The 13,885-nt window shown below is 25.2% G+C and overlaps 1 pseudogene across 1 annotated transcript; it reads right to left on the bottom strand.

The window, feature by feature from the left end:
• Positions 1–429: 429 nt before the first annotated feature.
• LOC149885104 (uncharacterized) lies at positions 430–13,358 on the bottom strand (annotated as a pseudogene). The gene is made up of 18 exons (XR_016454652.1): positions 13,132–13,358; positions 11,900–11,996; positions 11,357–11,522; positions 8,358–8,553; positions 7,922–7,978; positions 7,230–7,265; positions 7,090–7,122; positions 5,929–5,957; positions 4,837–4,932; positions 4,638–4,733; positions 4,439–4,534; positions 4,240–4,335; positions 4,041–4,136; positions 3,736–3,831; positions 3,537–3,632; positions 3,421–3,433; positions 1,167–3,206; positions 430–1,004 (listed from the first exon to the last, which is right to left on the bottom strand). The product of XR_016454652.1 is annotated as an uncharacterized LOC149885104 (transcript).
• Positions 13,359–13,885: the final 527 nt, after the last annotated feature.

A 13,885-nucleotide genomic window follows, 5' to 3' on the forward strand; every position in this document is an offset into this window, starting at 1 on the left:
TTCCTCATTCAGTGATAATAGAATTCCTCAATACATACAGTTGTAAATGGTCTGTAAAAACTATCCATGTAGAAACTTATTAACATGCTAATGACTAGAATATCTTAAAAAAATTCCATTTTGCCAGATTAGGTCACAGTAATACTGTATTTATACAATTAAATTATTTATGTATTTTTACCACACATTTTTAACAACTATAATAACTCAAACAAATATCTCTCATCTTTTATACTTTAACTTTAAAAATATAATACAAACTTAATTTACTAAAATACTTAATAAACTAGCACGATAATTTTGTGTGTCTGTGTGTCTGTGTGTGTGTGTGTGTATATATATATATATATATATATATATATATATATACAATAAAAATAATTATAACAAATAACTATAACAAATAAAGAAAAAACTTTAATTGTGGAAGTATAAATTTATGCCAAATTAAATATTTTATTTACTTAAATATTAAAACCAAAATATTCTCAAGAACTAAAAAGAGTATTTCGAACAGCATTGGGCAATGCAGCTTTAAATAAAAAAGAACCAACAAAAAAATGAGACAAAAAATTTAACTTTATTGAATATTTATTGAAACAAGAAACTTTATGTATTTTAAAAATTTAATTTTTATGATTAATGTAACTCTTTAATAATTCCCAAAACCTCAGTTGATTTATATTTTTAAACCTTACCAAATAGTTGGTTCCATTTTATTCAAACTTTTGAAAAAAGTTTATTTATAAATATAAACTGATAAAAATATATTCTAATCATAACTGCTTTAAAAACGTTGCGCTACTTTAACTTCTTTCATGGTTAATACGTGTTCTAATCTGGGTAACTGTAAAATTTTCTAATAAACTAGTGTTTTGAAGAACATCTACTATTCGAGTTCGAGAAAGAGGTCCTCCCAAAATTAGATCTTTCCCATGGATTTTTAAATCATTTAGTTGCTCTGCTGACCAGCTTTTCCTATCATAACTCAAATGCCTTTTTGTCTAAATTAAATACTATATATCTATATATTCATATATATATATATATATATATATATATATATATATATATATATATATATATATATATATATATATATATATATATATATATATATTATCTAAATTAAAAAAATTAACTAAACTAAAATTTAACAAAGTAACCTTTGTGTCTACTTCTGTGACAGTGCATTTTCTCTTGATGCTTTTTAATTTATCGTACACTTGTCTTGGAGAACAATTAAAACTATTGGATGGTGAATTAGCAAGCGAAGATCTAACTTGGCTATATGTTATATTTTGATTTTCTGGGAATAGTGAACTTAATAATGAGGTCTCTTCATTACTCCATATTTTTTTAGGAGTATTAAAACTTACTTGATTAATATTGATCGGAGAATGAGGAGTAAAATCAATGTTTAGTTTTGATGGTGATGTTTGAAAACTTTTTCTGATTATATTGCTTCCTTTAACAGCATGGTCCAACTGATTTTTGGTTTCTTAATGGACAGCTGCAGTTTTTTTGCTATGGGCCATGGAAGCTGCCACAATACCTCTCTGGTTATAAAACAGACTACTTTCATCATTTACCATAGTTGATGTTGTTTTCCGAACTATGTTAGCTGATAATTTTTTAGGAATACAACGCCCATCAAAAATACCAGCTTTTACCCATAAGGAATTTAATCTGCCACTAATATCTCCGGGAGACATTTCGTTTCCAGACCAAGATAAAAAAACCTTATCTGACTTAATAATTGGCAACTTTGGTCTAATAAATTTAACAAATATTTCAAACCATTCGAACTCTAATGGATTTAGTGTTACTCGAGCTGGACCATACTTTGCAACGGTTTTGTGATCCCAAACACTAACCACTCGAATGCCATTATCTAAAACTTTGTGTCTTGCATACTCTTTCATGCTCATATGAGCAGTAACACCAGATCTGTGGGCACCACAAAAATGAACAATATAAATCATATGATCCCTATATGAACAATACTCAAATTGAGATATTGGTTTAGCATTATCAGTTTTTAAACTGTCTTGCAATTCCTTGGCAAATAATGCATTTTTGCTGTTTTCATATTTTTTAATTTGATCTGGTGTAACAAGCATTTCATAGTCATCCTCTGCTTTTTTATATTTTTGTAGATTAGCTTTAGCTTTATATTTTTTTTTCCAATTTTCTATGTTCATAATTGTTTTATATATATCTTCAACAGAGAGATTAGACGGCCTGTTTTTTGATGCTGAAAGAAATAAACAAAAATCTTTTAATGAATTTAAGTAGGTTTTTATTGAGCCTGCTTCTAATTTTCGCTCAACACAATATTTTTGAAGATAATGATTTCTAATGATATCAGTGTCATTTTCAAAAAGTACATTAACAGATGATGTTGCATTAACAGCTAGTAAAATTCTCTTGACATCCTCTCTAACCCTTTCAAGAGATCTAGAACTACGACCTCTATCTGGACCTGTGTAAAAATAGTAAAAATCATTTAGCAAAGTTTCAACCGATGAGCTTAATTTAACTTTTAATGACTGATTTGAAATTTCCTCTGTATCAGAAAAAACATAATCAGAGTCATTATTATTGTCATCATTATCAGTGCCAACATCTTCATAATCTTCATCTAAACAATATGTATTTGGGACCTTAGATACACTAGGTCTTAGTTGAGGCAATACAGAAACTGGAATAGTTAGATTTTCCATATTAAAATGCTGAGGTTTTTCTGTAATTAAAGATGTTGGATTATTTAAAAAATTGTCATTATTTGAAGATGCATTTTCAGAACTGTTTGATGAAACTCTGGGTTTATAGATCTCAAGAGCTTTACTGGGAGATTCATTACTTATCTCTATTCCTTTGTATATTTTTGCACTTTTTAAAAGTGCATAATATTCTTTTCCAGGATGAATATTATGAGCCTTACTTTTCAGATGTTCGCCAATATTTTTTGTAACTTTGTAACAGTTGGGTACTGGACATGTTTTTTTTTTATGATAGTTTTTAAATTTTAATGGAGAAGATTTTTTTTTATAAGGTTTTCTCAAGTTAAAAACCCCAACAACACTCTTGCTACTTGCTATAGACCAATTATGTTCCAGTGCCATATGACTAGGAAGATCCAAAGTAGATACACTGCATATTATGCAGTTTTTCATATACTGATCTCTAACAACAAAAAGAAACTAAATATTTTAATATAAAAAATCTTTACAAGCTAGTTAAATCAAACAAGTAATAATCTAAACTATAAACACAAAAAACAAATACTAAAATCAATTTAAACTGTAAATATTATTTATTCTTTATTTAAATCAACCTTCCTTCAAAACTGTAACTTTAAAAAAAATTTTTTGGCACTTCAGGAAGTGTTATAAATTATTGAAAACTACTTTCTACATTAGATGTTAAGCTAAAACAAAATCATAAAAAATTATTAATTACAGAAATCTATTACTTCTTCTTAACTTCAGTTGAAATTGGACAACTAATTAAGAATGTTTATGTAAACATACTTCAAAATTTGACCTTTAGAAGTAATAACTTGTGAAGCAGCAGGACTTGCAATAACATCATCAAAACTTTCTATGTATTCATTACTAGATGCTAAGCTAAAACGAAACCATACAAGATTATTGAATCCAAAAATTTATTACTTCTTTATTAATTCAATTGAAAGTAACCGGCTAATTAAAAATGTTTATGCAAACATACTTTAACATTTGAGCTTCAGAGCTGATAACATGTAAAGAAGCTGGACTTGGAACCAAATGTTCCAAAGTTTCTTTGAATTCATTACTAGATGTTAAGCTAAAACAAAATCAAAACAGATTATTCAATCCAAAAATCAAATACGTCTTCATTAATCTAATTAAAAGCGGACTACTAATTCAAAATTTGTATGTAAACATTCTTTAAAATTTGAGCTTCAGAGCTAATAACTTGTACAAAAATCTAATACTTTTTCATTACTCAAACTAAAAGTGGGCAACTAATTAAAAAAGTTTATGTAAACATACTTTAATATTTGGACTTCAGAGCTAATGACATGTGAAGCAGCAGGAGTTGCAACCAAATCTTCAAAGGCTTCTTTGAACTCATTATTAGATGTTAAGCTAACACAAAATCATAGAAGATTATTAAATACATAAGTCTATTACTTCTTCATTACTCTAATTAAAAGTGGACAACTAATTTAAAAAGTTTATGTAAACATACTTCAATACTTGAGCTTCAGAGATAATAACTTGTGAAGCAGCAGAACCTGCAACCAAATCTCCAAAAGTTTCTTGTAATTCATTACAAGATGTTAAGCTAAAACATCAATATTAGAAAATTATTAAATACAAAAATCTAATACTTCTTCATTACTCTAATTGAAAATAGACAACTAATTAAAAAAAGTTTATAAACATACTTTAATATTTGAGCTTCAGAGATAATAACTTGTGAAGCAGCAGAACCTGCAGCCGAATCTCCAAAAGTTTCTTGTAATTCATTACAAGATGTTAAGCTAAAACATAATCATAGAAGGTTATTAAATACAAAAGTCCAATACTTCTTCATTACTCTAATTGAAAATGGACAACTAATTAAAAAGGTTTATGTAAACATACTTTAATATTTGAGCTTCAGAGCTAATGACATGTGAAGTAGCAGAACTTGTAACCAAATCTTCAAAAGTTTCTTTGAACTCATTACTAGATGTTAAGCTAAAAAAAAATCATAGAAGATTATTATATACAAAGGTCTATTACTTCTTCATTACTCTAATTGCAAGTGGAAAACTAATTAAAAAAATTTATGTAAACATACTTTAAAATTTGAGCTTCAGAGCTAATAACTTGTGAAGCAGCAGAACTTGCAACGCAATCTTCAAAAGTTTCTTTGCATTCTTTACTGGATGTTAGACTAAAACAAAATTAAGCAAGATTATTAAACCCAAAAATCTATCTCTTCTTTGTTACTTCAATCGAAAGCGAACTAATTAAAAAAAATTATATAAACATAATTTGACTGGTAGTGTTAGAAATAATAACTTTCAAAACTCTTTTTAGTACAAATAATTCATTTTTGTTTACATGAAGTAATGCAAGAGTTTTGTTGCGAATTGCAATTTTGTTACGAAAAATGCAATTTTGTTACAAAAAATTTTATCAATAAAAGACTAAATTAAATACTGTTTTGCACTTTTAGGAAAGAATTAACTTAAACTTAATGCTGAAAATTTTTTTAAACTAACTCTAACTATTTTCTTTTCAGCCATATTTCAAAACAGTAATATATCTAGATTTTTTTAAAAATACAATTTTTAAGATTTGTTCATAGTTATACATAATATAGTAATAACTTCTAAAAAAGCTGGAATTTTTATAGTTTCATAATAGTAGACTTACTTTGTATACTAGGTTGTAATAAATAATAAAAAATGTAAAATATTGCTCCAACTCTTCCATAATGTCACATTTAAAGATAAAAATTTAATGACAAAAATTAAATATATATATATTTTAAATATATACAAACATTATAATATATATATATATATATATATATATATATATATATATATATATATATATATATATATATATATATATATATATATATATATATATATATATATATATTTATTTGTGAATAACTTTCATTTAGTAAGTATGTAAGTATGAGTAGAACAAAATACAAATTATTGTATGCAATTTTAAAGTATCACGAGAAACAACTTTTGAAAGATTATAGCAAAAAAGCTTCTGAAATGAGATATAGCTTAAGTCCTGTTCAGCTTTGGTGTTTTGCATATAAGTTTGTGTTGAAATAAAAAGAATCATCTAACTTGTTCAATAAACGATCATCAAAATGTTTAATAGAACTTAAAAGTTTATAAAAATTACAAATACATCCTACCTTGATGAAAACTCCTTCTTTTTTGACACCTATAAATACTCAAGATAATATATTCAATCCTGATCAAATTATAAACCCAAATTAATATTTTTTGTCTTTCTTCAAGTAAAACTTGTTTTATTTCAAACTTTATTTGAAATACAAACAATACAAATATAAACTTTATATTTAAATAAAATATAATAATTTTGCAACATGAGATACACAAAATAGTTAAAAAATATGTTTATAGCATAAAATTTAATATTTTGTTGATCCCCTCTTACTACTCAAAGGTACTTTTTACTACATTTAGAGATTAATTACACAAAGACATTTCCGCATAATATAAATGCAATTTAACTTTTAAATAGCCTATATAATGGTCCTATATAAATCTGAGATTATTCCTGATTGTTCAAGAAGTCAATAGTTTTTTAAAGGATTTTGCGGTGTGGCATAGGGCTGTATTTGATATAAATATAATCCTTATGTTATTTGGAAATCAATCACTCAATTGAGGTAAAAGACAAGTTTCAATGACTGTTTCTATTGGTCCTGTTTTATTATTTCATTCACAATGCACAGTAAGGTGGGTCAACTTTTTTATTTTTTGGATCCAGGAGTACTCATAATATATTTTTATGTACTAAAATATTCTAAACAATAATAATTCTTTCTCTTATTAGTTTTGTCTTGTGTTGGTCCAGGGCAATTTAAATATGTCGATTTTACAAAAGACTCATCAAATTAGCATAGCCAATGTGACTTCTATTTTTCTATGTTCAGAAATAATGTAGACATGAAAATTTAACACCAATTTTTGTGTTGTTTTATTACATTTTACTATTTTATTATTTTTGCTAAATGCCATGCAAACACGAAAAATGGATCATTTTAGATTTTACAACAAGAAAAAAACAACTGGTAAAACATTTTATAGAGTGCAACTAATATAAAAAAAGGGTGATTCATAAAATTTAGCTATCAAAATTTTTTGGCAGTATATAATCTCTCACCAAAACTATTATAAATTATTATTAAAGTAAAAAAAAATTGATAAAACATCAAAAAAAAATTTTTAACTTTTAAACAACCACAAAAAGTAATTTAGATATTTAAATATATGTATAATAGGAATAAAAAACAAAAATAAACAAGAAATAAAAAAAAATCCAAAACCTTTTTAAATTCACACCCTTGTGAAGCAAATACCTGAAAAATCCAAAATCAAAATTATACCAATACTTCTGCAAATTTAAAATTTTACTAAAATACTTTTAAAATATGCTAGTAATATAAATATACTATTTAAATCTTACCATTGATGGAGTGATAAAAACTTTTCTTTGCAAATCCTTTTTTTCAACAAAAAAGCTATATTATATAGGTTATATAATAATTTTATCCAATTTTTATAATAATATTAAGTACAGTAAACTGCTGATAACTCAAACCTCCAAGGGACCAAGAAATTAGTTAGACAGCAAATGTTTGAGTTATCCCGACATTTTTTTTGAGTCTAACTTTTACAGATAAGTAAAAATAAAAATAATAATTTGATCTGTAGGGTTATTAAAATGTCTAATAAATTAAAATGTCCTAAAGTCACTTTGTCTCAGTTTTGAAATAATGCTTCTTTCGATTGATATTGAGAAAATTAACCAAATTAAATTGAATGAATGAAAATTAATCACTTTCATTAAGACTTTTTAATTATTTTTGCTCTAAAGTTTGAATTTTAAAGCAGAATTTCCAACTATAGGGACACATATAATTGAACTTGGCAAATGTTTGATTTATCAGGGGTTTGAGTTATCAAGTTGTTTTATAGAAAAATGTTTGTGAGAGTTTAACAGAAATGTGATAACACTTCAAGCTACTAGAAGTTTGAGTTATCAATGGTGCAAGATATTAGGAGTTTACAGTATTTTTAATTCAAATATTGCAATATAACCTGATAATTTTAAATATACAACATATAATGTAAACCATTTAATTTAATGAAACAAACCTTTCCGTGTAAATATGCTTTAACATCATCAATAGTGAAAGGTTGCAAATACTTTTTCTAGAAATAAAAACAAAAAAGAATAATATATTTTACTGTTGTGACCAGAACCATAAAACTTGTTTTATGCGGAAGTGAGGAAACTAATTGCAATTTTATTTCAAAACGAAAAAAAGTTCCATTAAATATATAGTACAATTATTTTTTTTAATACTTAAACATCTTTTATATTTAGAAAACAATAAACATCTATTTAATATTTACAAAACCATTGTTTGTTTTAAATTTTTCAATATTTATGTGGTAAACCTGGTAATTTTTATAATTTTTGTTTTTTTGTTGTTATTTTTTTACCTAATGCCTAATGAACTTTGTTGAATATGTATTTGCAATATAAATACTTATAATACAATTTAAATATAAAAAGTAAATAATTTACATTTTTTCTCCAAGATTGATTAGAGCCATCTCCATAATCATAACGAAGCTCTGTATCTTTTGGGATATACTTTTTAGCAAATAACATCAGACTTTCTTTTCCATCTATGATGCATGTCCTTGGCAAACAATTTGAAAATTTTTCAGGAGCATCATTAATGTAACGCCCCAAACCTTGTGAGTCTGTAGCATCAATGCTTATAGAGATAATGAACTTGTTAAAAGAAAATTAAATACAATTAAGTTATAAACATATCAAAGTAATAGATCAACTTTTACATCTTTGTCATGACCTAGAATAATTTTTAGGTGTTTACCCTATTTTTGTATCAAGGATGTGATTAGTAGTATTCTAATGTTTAAGTTTAACAACAACATAGATGAAAACTCATAAGAACACCTGTTATAAGTGCATAGTTTGTTATGTTGGTCAAGTTATCTATAATAAACAATTTTTGTTAACAAACAGATGCCATAATCGTTATTGAGTGTAATATTCAACTCAGATCTTAACTTCAATAACTCTGGTTTCAAATTTGAAAGACTGAATCCATTTTTGAAAATTTAAATTAAATGTCATTTAAATGTCTTTATTAAAAAAGGGAATTTGGAAACCACTTTCACTGTGCATAATATTTTGGAAGGGACTGTTAAAGGGTTAACACTCATTGATATTATATATAATTTAAATTTTATTATTATACTTTTTATTTTTTCTAAAATATTAATTTGTTAACTGTTTAAAAAAAAAGAATAAATAATATTAATAAACTCACTACTTAAAAAATGTTGAAAAGTTTAGAATTTAGGAACAACTTTGGTTTTAAAATCATAAAATATAGCAAGGACCACAGATGTTAACAAGGCCATTTGTAACAAGGTCAAGGCCAAGACAACATGTTTCAAGGCCAAGAGTTTCAAGACCAAGAGTTTCAAGACCAAGGCCAAGGACTTAATTTTTGGTCTCAAGAGCAAGATCAAACTTTGTATTAAGGGAAAGGAGATTTTAAGATTTTTTGATTTGGTGGACCCAGGCGATTAGTAAGGGGGCAATTTAATGATTTATTGATAGGTTAATGATTTGTAAGCAGGCAAGGTCACAATTTAAAATTTGCGCCACACAATTTTATTAAAAATTGCATGCCAAATTTAAACAGTCTCCCTAATTTACTAGTTTTTAATATATAGATTTACAAAAAAAATAAATTTAAAATATCAAAGAGGAGAAGGGAGGCTGCCCCATCACTCCCAACCACCTTTCCTATGGTTCTGCTTTTGACTAAGGCCTTGCCTTACATAAAAAGAAATAATTGGATGATGTTGATATTAGCTGTTACCATTAACTATAAGTCATAACTAATAACATTAACTAGCACATTAACTATTATAGCCTATAAGTGCTGTTAATGCTAAAACATGGCTGTAAATCATAATGAGCCATAAGATTTCATTTCATTTAAGAAATGTAAAAGTTTTGAGCAACAAATCACATATATAAGCTCTTATTGAACATAATACAGTTAGTAATTAATGTTTTTTAATTACTAATTGTATTAATAATTAACTATTTTTGTTATTAGAGTATATTGTTACAGTTGTGGTATATGCATAAAGCATATTGGGCTCAATATCCACTTCGAGTTAATTTAAAATTAAAAAGTTAAAAAAAAAGTTAAAAATGTCAAGTTTTAAATACAGTTTTTATTAAAGTTTTTAATACATGTAATAATAGTAATAAAGTAACTAAGAAAATAGTAATTTAGAAATAAAAGATTTATTGTTTGTAATTAAAATAAATATTCATATGCATATGTATAAATTTTTAAAATTCGTTGTTGTATAAGTACAGGTATATATAAATAAATTATGGACTAATAATATTAATTAAATAAGCCCTAAAAGTTCTGAATTCATTAAATATGGTGGAAGGTAAATACCTAATATTTTAACACCAATGCCAGAGTTGTTAACAAGGCCAAAAGTAGCAAGGCCAAGGCCACATGTTACAAGGCCAAGGCCAAAACCAAGGCCAAAAGTTAATAGGCCAAGGACAAGGCCACTTGTTACAAGACCAAGAATAAGAGTTTCAAGACCAAAACCTACAGAAACACTTTCAAGACCAAGGACTTAAATTTTTGACTTACTTTAATAAAGTAAGTATGTAAAATAAAAATTAATTACATATTTAGTTACATAAAATAAAGAGTGAAAACTTTTAATTCTAAAATATTATGTATTTTTTTATGATGGCCAAGGGAAAAACAATCAAGGTCAAGGAAAAAAATTTCAAGACCAAGACCAAGACCAAGGGCAAGGCCAAAGGTTCTAAGGCTAAGGCCTTAATTTTTGGCCTTAAGGCAAAGCCAGGGTCTAACAACTCTGGCCAAGGCCAAAACCAAGGCCAAGAGTTTTAAGGCCAAGACCAAGAGTTTCAAAGCCAAGGCCAAAAGCCTAATTTTTGGCCCTAAGCAAGCCCAAGGTCAAGACCAAGAACTAACAACTTTGACCAGGAAAAAATGGTGTTAGCATTTTGAAGTAGTTTTGACACATCAAGTTAAATTTAAAATTAAAACTTTTTTTATGGTAATATCTTTAAGAAGAAGTTGAATACAAAAATAATGTTAAAGGCTTGGCAAAAAAATTTGTATATTAAATGTAGAGATAATCCAATTCCAAAATTTAACAACCCATATTCCAACTGCTAATCTCAAATTATTTTCTGTGTTTATTCCTTACCAATCCTTTATAGTGATAAAAGAATAGTGTGAATTGATTGGGTCAAATTAAAAAAAAAATAAAAAACTATTCTATTTTATTGAAAAAGTAAAGAATCCTAATTATTTTGATTTCTCAAAATCTGTGGAATCGGAATCAGCTGACCTTTAAGTAAATTGTATTTCATTTACTAATGGTAAAATCAAGTATTACCTAAGTCAACTTATAGTTTAAGTATATTAAGTAAAAAATTTAAAAAAAAATATTTAATTGAAAATCTCATACCTCATTTTTTTATTATTCAAATAAAGATCAAAAATAAAACATCCTTTATTTTGCATAGCATATCTTTGGCTGCGTAGTTTAGCTTCATTTCTTGAAATAGTTTCGCCTTTATATTCAAGTAAAGCATCACCGACTTTAAATTCTTTTTTTGTAAATACTCCATATCCTTTAAAAATTATATGATTTATTAAACCACAAAGTTTTACAAAGTAATATATATATATATAAATATATATATATATATATATATATATATATATATATATATATATATATATATATATATATATATATATATATATATATATATATATATATATATATATATATATATATATATATATATATATACATATATATATATATATATATATATATATATATATATATATATATATATAATATATATATATAATTATAATATAGATATCTCTGTTTGTACAATAAATCATTATTAGGGAGAACATGCAGTGAGTATATCTGAACATGCTGGGAGCAATTACTTTATTAACTTAACCTTTATAATCTAAATAAGAAACTTACCAATTACATTATCTATAAAAATCTTTTGAAAATCCTCGTCTTTATGACTAACATCATAGAATTTTTCTTGAACTGCTGGTGAACTTTTACCTCTTCTCTTAAATATAACAATTAGTTTTACTATAATTAAACTTACATACTTTACATACTATACTGATAACATGTTATTAACACATAAAATACTTGATTGTGTATTTAAGAGATCTATAGTAAAAGTAGTATATATACATACATACATACATACATACATACATACATACATACATACATACATACATACATACATACATACATACATATATATATATATATATATATATATATATATAAACACACACACACACATACATATATATATATATATATATATATATATATATATATATATATATATATATATATATATATATATATATATATAACAGATATTAGTATATATACAGATGTCACAATAAATGTGTGTGCTTTATTTAAACACTTACATTAAAGTAGGTTTTTTGAAGGTTCATTTTCTTTATTAAATAAATAAGACTTAACTTAATTTAAGTATAATAAACTATACTATTAACTAATCTATACTTTAACTTGATTGCGGTTTGGTATGATGAAAAAGAAGATTTTCTAATTAAGATTTGTGCCCATAAGAAATCGTTCCTATTTTACGAGAAATAATTCCTGCTTCGAGGAAATAATTCCTGAAGAAATCGTTCCTTCGGCTTTTTCCCAAGAAATTGTTCCAATTTTTAAATTTGGAAGTTGAGTGTAACAGGAATGATTTTATCTGTTACCAAATATTGCCAAATAGCTAAATCTGCTTAGCTTTTTGTTTACTATTTAGGTAAATAAATAGCAAAGCTGGGTAAAAATGTGATATTTGATTTCAAAACACCATTAGTGTAGTTTTAATGTACTGGAACCATTTTAAAACGAATGTCTATTAATAATTTTATTTTATATTGATCAATATTTATATTTAAAATAGTTAAGTTTAATGAAATTACTAAATTATTCGAAGTGAAAATATGAGTTTATTTAATAGAGAGTTTCCAACATGCAAAACTGTCAATAATTATGTTGTTAATTCTTAAAAATAGTTATGTTTTTATAATTATAAAAGTTACATATGATGCATCTAAAAAAAAAACACAAGTTGGCACATCAATAAAATAAAGAGGTGGACTGGAGCTTTAAAGAATTTCTTTGAAAATATGTATGCTTTATTAAACATTTACCTTGGGGTATGTTTTTAAGATGTCCATTTTTAAACACTTTATTAATTCAAATAAATCATAGTATGTATTAATCTACACTTGAATTATAGTCTTGAAAAAAAATGGCGGTTTAGCATTTTTTTTGTTTTTGAGTTGCGCCCGTAAAAAATCGTTCCTGTTTCAAAAGAAATCGTTCCTGTTTCAAAAGAAATCGTTCCTGTTTTAAGGAAATCGTTCCTGTTTTTCTCCAAGAAATCGTTCCTACGGCTTTTTTTCGGGAAATCGTTCCGGTTTTATAGAAATCGTTCCGAATTTTTTAGAAATCGTTCCTATCCGGAACAGTAGGAACGATTTCTTTGGGGAAATCGTTCCTACATTTTGAGAAATCGTTCCTTCAACATTCTTATTATTATTATTATTATTATTATTATTATTATTATTATTATTATTATTATTATTATTATTATTATTATTATTATTATTATTATTATTATTATTATTATTATTATTATTATTATTATTATTATTATTATTATTATTATTATTATTATTATTATTATTATTATTATTATTATTACTATTATTATTATTATTATTATTATTATTATTATTATTATTATTATTATTATTATTATTATTATTATTATTATTATTATTAAATTAGGAAAAGTATCTTGATAATAAGTGGAAATCCCGTAAGTTGATGGATCTGTCACTAAAGCAGAATTTGTGTTAACACAAGTTTAGTATATCATCAATTACATATATTTTTGTA

This window comes from Hydra viridissima, unplaced genomic scaffold (genome assembly GCF_058129835.1).
Source record: "Hydra viridissima isolate aposymbiotic clone 2 unplaced genomic scaffold, HvirCarnegie_v1 scaffold_8, whole genome shotgun sequence".
Classification (NCBI taxonomy): domain Eukaryota; kingdom Metazoa; phylum Cnidaria; class Hydrozoa; order Anthoathecata; family Hydridae; genus Hydra; species Hydra viridissima.